Source organism: Eptesicus fuscus, chromosome 3 (genome assembly GCF_027574615.1).
Source record: "Eptesicus fuscus isolate TK198812 chromosome 3, DD_ASM_mEF_20220401, whole genome shotgun sequence".
Lineage (NCBI taxonomy): Eukaryota > Metazoa > Chordata > Mammalia > Chiroptera > Vespertilionidae > Eptesicus > Eptesicus fuscus.
This window is the reverse complement of record NC_072475.1, coordinates 109,733,726-109,740,463: the sequence shown is the minus strand read 5'-3', so window position 1 is coordinate 109,740,463 and position 6,738 is coordinate 109,733,726. Positions and strand designations below refer to the sequence as shown.

At 48.5% G+C, this 6,738-nt stretch overlaps 1 pseudogene; it reads right to left on the bottom strand.

Annotated features, from left to right (window-relative positions):
- Positions 1 to 434: 434 nt before the first annotated feature.
- LOC129147611 (28S ribosomal protein S15, mitochondrial-like) lies at positions 435 to 6,356 on the bottom strand (annotated as a pseudogene).
- Positions 6,357 to 6,738: the final 382 nt, after the last annotated feature.

Sequence of the window (6,738 nt, the reverse complement as noted above, 5' to 3'; positions counted from 1 at the left end):
TAGAAACATAGATGAGAGAGAAACATCAATCAGCTTCCTCCTGCACACCTCCCACTGGGGATGTGCCCGCAACCAAGGTACATGCCCTTGACTGGAATCGAACCTGGGACCTTTCAGTCCGCAGGCCGACACTCTATCCACTGAGCCAAACTGGTTAGGGCTGCTGGGATTTTTTTTATTACTACTTCAATTTCATCAGTTGTTATTAACCTACTCAGTTTTTATTTTTCCTCATTGAGTTTTGAAAGATTGTATGTTTCTAGGAATTTGTCCATTTCTCTCAGGTTGTCCAGTTTTTTGCTTATAATTGTTATAGTATTTGCTTACAATCCTTTATTTCTGTGATGTCAGTTGCTACTTCATGTCTTTCATTTTTGGTTTTATTTTGGTCCTTTTTCTATGTTTCTTGTTTTGTTTTTAAACTTTACCCAAATTCATTGGGTTTCCTTGATTGCCTCTGGTTCAGCTTTGGAAGAGCTTTCTGTATTCATCTGACTTGTTTGCCAGCTGCTGCTGCTGCTGCTTCTTATATGGCCCTTTTTTGCTTCTTCAGCTTTTGAACCTTCTGGTAAACCCGAATGCACAGAGCCTTCTAGGTCACCCAGTGGCAGTGGGCTTCCGTAGTACAGAGGGGAAAAGGTATACTCATTCCCCAGTCCTTCCATGTCTTCTCAAAGACATTGTTGTTGGTCTTATGGATGTTTTTGAGCATATTTTTCCTCTGGTCAATGCTCATCAGCAGATAGAGCTTGAGAGCTTTGTCCTTTCAATGTTTCTGCATGTGTCCTGTGTAATTTCAGATCTTGACAGTCAAGGCAACAATTCAAGCCTCCAGGAAGCTAGAGTCCGCAAGGTTTACCACAACCTTGCTCATCAATTGTTCTTTTTTGATTTTTAGCTTCTTCTTAGGGTTCCCCATTTCAAAAGACAAGAGTCTTTTGTTTATAAAAAATTATTTGGTTTTGAAAATATTATATATGTCTCCTTTCACACCATTGACCTCTCCCTGCCCGTTCCCACCCCCAGCACAGGTCCGCACCCCACTGGGTCTATGTCCATTGGTTATGCTTATATGCATGCATCAAGTCCTTTGGTTGATCTTTTTTTTTTTTTTTTTTAATTTCTTTATTGATTAAGGTGTCACATATTTGTCCTCATCTCCCCATTCCCATCCCCCCCTCCCCACGCATGCCCCAACTCCCTGTTGAACTTAACCGTTGGATAGGATCATATGCATGCATACAAGTCCTTTGGTTGAACTCTCCCCCTCCCCCCACCCTCCCCTATCCTCCCTCTGAGGCCCGATAGTCCGATCGATGTCTCCTTGCTTCTGGTTCTGTTCTTGTTCCTCAGTCTATGTTGTTCATCATTTCCCCTAGATGAGATCATATGTCACTAGATATATACTTATGAGAACTGAATGTGAGACAAGCAATAATAGTTATGCTGACAGGCAAATGAATCAGTCTTAGTGAGTTTCTTTCTGGACCAACAGTTTTTTGAGACCCAATTTCAATGTCCACCAGTTCCTTATGTGTACATGTCAGCACTGACCCCTCAGCTCTGGATGGTGGACAAATGGTGGTAACGGAGGTCCGACTCCCTCTGGTTTGGTCTTGGCCGGACCCAGGGGCACGGCCTCACCCGGACCAAGGGGCACGAGGCCTCACCCGGATCCAGGGACACACGGTCTCACCCGGACCCAGGGATGCCTGGCCTCCCCCAGACCCAGGGGCACGTGGCCCCACCCGGGCCTAGGTGCACGAGGCCCCACCCGGATCCAGGGACACATGGTCTCGCCCGGACCTAGGGGTGCGTGGCCTCTCTCAGACCCAGGGGCACGTGGCCTCACCTGGACCTAGGTGCACGAAGCCACCCGGACCCAGGGGCGCGTTACCTCTCTCAGACCCCTGGTCGCGTGGTCTCACCCGGATCCAGGGGCGCACGGCCTCACCCGGACTCGGGACCCAGCCTTACCCGGATCCAGGGGCCCACGGCCTCACCCGGACCCAGGGTTCAGCCTCACCCGGACCCAGGGGGACGTTACCTCTCTCAGACCCCTGGTCACGTGGTCTCACCCGGATCCAGGGGCGCACGGCCTCACCCGGACTCGGGACCGAGCCTTACCCAGATCCAGGGGCCCACGGCCTCACCCGGACCCAGGGTTCAGATTCGCCCGGACCCAGGGGCACATGGCCTCACCCGAACCCGGAATCCAGCTTCACCTGGACCCAGGGGCGCGTGGCCTCACCCAAACCCAGGGGCGTGAGGCCTCACCTAGACCCAGAGGCGTGCGACCACATCTGAGCCCAGAGGCTCGCAGGCTCGCCTGGACTCGGGTCTCAGCGGGGTTTCGTCTTCTTGATCCCAATTCCTGTTGGTCAATTCCCTCTCAGCAATTCCTTCGGTCATTTTCTCAGAGCTCCAGGGCGGCTGCCGCAGAACTCGTTGGGCGGCGGGCTCGGCAAGGCTCCGGTGTGCCCGGTGCACGGCGGTGGGCTGGTCCGGTGTCGCTGCGTCGGCCCTTGGGTCTGCAACGGTGGCCGGTCGCTGAGCGTGCGCACCTGGCCACTTCGGGGCATTGAGATTCTTGAAGGACTCGGAGGTCAGCAAGCACGGAGTCTCCCACCCCATGTCTCCCAGGGGCTCGTCTGTCCGTGCTCGGCAGCGAGTGGAGCCGTCCCCTCAGCTGGAGACCGCCGGGGGAACTGCGCCGAGCACGTTCCAGGCCGCCATTGTGTCGCCTGAGCCATAGTTCTTAAAGTGTGGACTTTGGGTCACCGGCATCAGCATCATCCTGCGTACCCCTCTCTTTTATTCTAGTTGTAGAGCATCTGCTCAGCCAGCCCCCCAGTCTTTCTGGCTGGTGTCTGCTCTGCTCTCCCGTCGTAGTCTCAATATTGTTGTGGTAGGCAACGATCAGGCTGCCGCCCTATGTCTCCATCTTGGTCCTCCTTTGTACAGTTAAGTCTTGATTGTTGTTGGTGTCACTGGGAGGAATTGTCCTCCAGGCCAATTGGCCGTGAGGACCCTCTTTGTCTATATAGGAAGAGTTGCTGTGCAGGAGACATGTTTGTGGGCCGGGTCTTGATGCAGCAATGCCTTGGCGCTCACTGAGTCTGCCTCTAGAATGCCTCCCTTATGCAAGTGATTGAAATCTGGTGTCATCTCACACCAACCACTAGATGCCCTCGTTTCTGGGTCTCCAATGTAGTGTGGGTCAGCCACTACCTGAGGCACTCAGCAGGAAAAAGCTTCTGCTCAGCTTGGCTGGGGCGGAGCTACAGGGTGGAGCCTACAACCTTGGCTTCCTGTCAGCCCCGCCCTATGAGGCTCCTGCGTCTGTGTCCCTCTGTATTCCTTGCAAACACCTCTGAGAGAAACGCGCCCTGGAGTTTCGCCCACTGCCAAACAGTCCAGTCCCTCCCCTAATGAATCTGGACTCCCAGATTCTCGCCTGGAACTGGGTTTCAGTGTAGTTGGAACTGGGTATCAGCGCAGTCTGGCGTCCCTGTCTCCTTCCCAGCAGGGCCACCCAGTGGCGCAGGCAAAAGTCCGTCCTCTGCGCACCTTCCAGTGCGTGCGTCTGGAGCCGCCGCTTCTCTGTGCCTCCGCCACCACAGCCCAAATTCATTCCCCCAGCGTGCGCCTGGCTTCCCAGGGTTTCGCCCGGAACTGGGGTTCAGTGCAGTCGGAAATGGGGTTCAGCACGGTCCTGAGCTTTTGTCTCCTTCCCGCTAGGGCAGTTCAGTGGCGCAGGCAACAGTCCGTCCTTTGCGCCCCTTCCCGTGCGCGCCTCTGGAACTCTGCCTTCCCCCGCTCCTCTGTGCCTGCGCCCCACAGCCCAGATTCATTCCCCCAGCCTGCGCCTGGCTTCCCAGGGTTTCGCCTGGAACTGGCGCTCAGTGCAGTCGGAGCCGGCGCTTAGCGCACTCCGGAGCCTTTATCTCCTTCCTGCCAGTGAACGCCAGGCCGTCAGCCGCCCCTTCCTCTCCAGCTCCATCCTCCCCGCAGGCGCGCGTGCTCGTGTCTCGGCCAGTTTCTCCATACCTCAGGCTTTTACGGCTCCCCCGATTGTCCCCGTGGCCTTCTCCTCCCCCCAGCTGTGGGCATTTCAGTCCGCCAGCTCTCCTGTGGTTCTGGACGATGTCCGTTCTGACCTCTAGTTGTGCCTTTGAAATTGTTGTGCCCGGCTGCAGGTTAGGTGTTTAACCTATGCCGCCATCTTGGTTTCTCCTGGTTGATCTCTTATCCTCCTCCTACCTCTCTCCTGCCTTCCCTCTGTGGTTTGACAGTCTGGTCGATGCTTCTATGTCTCTGGATCTATTTTTGTCATCAGTTTATGATGTTCATTATATTCCACAAATGAGTGAGATCATGTGATAGTTATCTTTCTTGGACTGGCTTATTTCACTTAGCATAATGCTCTCCAGTTACATCCATGCTGTTGCAAATGATGAGAGCTCTTTTATTTTTACAGCAGCATAGTATTCCTTTGTGTATATGTACCACAGTTTTTTTTTTTTTATCCACTTATCTGCTGATGGGTACTTAGGCTGTTTCCAAAACTTAGCTATTGTAATTTGTACTGCTTGAACATAGGGGTGCATATATTCTTTATGATTGGAGTTTCTGATTTGTTGGTATCTATTCCTAGAAGTGAGATTACTGGGTCAAATGGGAGTTCCATTTTTAATTTTTTGAGGAAACTCCATACTGTTTCCCACAGTAGCTGCACCAGTCTGCATTCTCAACAGCAGTGTACGAGGGCTCCTTTTTCTCCACATCCTCGCCAACACTTGTCCTTTGTTAATTTGTTGATGATAGCCATTCTGAGAGGTGTAAGATAGTACCTCATTGATGTTTTGATTAGCATCTCTCAGATGATTAGTGACTTTGAGCATTTTTTCATAAGCCTCATGGCCTTCTATATGTCTACTTCCAAAAAGTATCTGTTTAAGTCCTTTGCTCATTTTTTGAATGGATTGTTTATCTTCATTTTGTTAAATTGTATGAGTTCCCTATAAATTTTTGAGATTAAACCCTTATTGGATGTAACATTGGCAAATATGTTCTCCCATGCAGTGGACTTTCCTGTTGTTTTGTTGATGGTTTCTTTTGTTGTGCAGAAGCTTTTTATTTTGATGTAGTCCCATGTGTTTATTTTCTGCCCTGTTTCCATTGTCCTAGGAACTGTATAAGTAAATGCATTACTACAAGATGTGTCTGATATTTTGCTGCCTATGGATTCTTCTAAGATTTTTATGGTTTCCCATTTTACATTTAAGTCCTATATCTAGTTTGAGTTTATTTTTGTGTATGGTGTAATTTGGTGGTCTACTTTAATTTTTTTTGCATGTATCCATCCAATTTTTCCAACACCATTTATTGAAGTGAATGTCGTCACTCCATTGTATGCTCTTGCCTCCTTTTTAAAATATTAATTGAACATAATAGCTTGGGTCAATTTCTAGATTCTCTGTTCTGTTCCATTGGTCTATATGTCTGTTCTTGTGCCAGCCATTTTTGAGAACAGTGGCTTTGTAATATAGCTTGATATTGGGTATTGTGATCCCTCCAACTTTGTTCTTGTTTCTCAGGATTGCTGAGTCTATTCAGGGTCTTTTTTATTATATATACATTTTTGGAGAGTTTGTTTTAGGTCTGTGAATATGATGTTTATATTTTAATAGGCCAGTAACAACTGATGAAATTGAAGCAGTAATAATAATAATAATAATAATAATCTTCCACAAATAAAAGCCCTAGTCCAGACGGCTTCACAGGGGAGTTTTGCCAAACATTAAAAAGAGAACAAACACTGATCCTCCTCACACTATTCCAAAATATACATGCAGATGGAACATTTCCAAATTCTTTCTATGGAGCTAGTATTACCCTAATCCCCAAACGAGATAAAGACACTACAAAGAAACAGAGTTACAGACCAATATTCCTGATGCATATAGATGTTAAAATTCTCAACAAAATATTAGCAAATCGCACCTAGCAACACATTAAAAAGATCATACACCTTGACTAAATGGGATTTATTCTGGAAATTCAAGGCTGGTACAATATCTGCAAATCAACAAATGTGATACATCACATAAACAAACTGAAAGATAAAATCCACATGATCATATCAATTGATGCAGAAAAAGTCTTTTCACAACATCACCAACTTTCTCAGTTCTAGGGACATTCTGGTAATTTTTGAGGAGGGTGGAAGGGGGCGAATCAATTTCTTGGCTGGGCCAAACTGGTTTATGGATGTCACATTCATGGGTAGCCTGGAGGACGAGACTTTGGGGAGGGGAAGGGAGGTCATGGGGGTCAGATGGAAGCCAGCGCATCCTCCACCCAGCAGCCCAAGTTCTAGGCCCTGGGTTCAAATGGAACTCAGCACCCTCCATACCGTTCTCATCCTGGTGTCTTCTAACACTAGCAGGAGGCCTTGCCATGGACTTTCCTTGGTCGAGCGGGTTATACAGGCCTTTTTTGTTTGTTTGTTTCTTGATGAGACTGGCTAGAGGTTCATCAACCTCATCTATCTTTTCAACTAACCAGCTCTTGGAATCATTGATGTTTTGTACTCTCCCCCCCTGTCCCGTCCCTCCCCCACCCCGACTTTGTCATTTATTTCCTCTCTGATCTTTATTATTTCCTTCCTTCTACTTCCTCTGGGCTTTTCTTTTAAGATTCTTTGTCTTTAACATTTGCTATTTAAAGTATGAT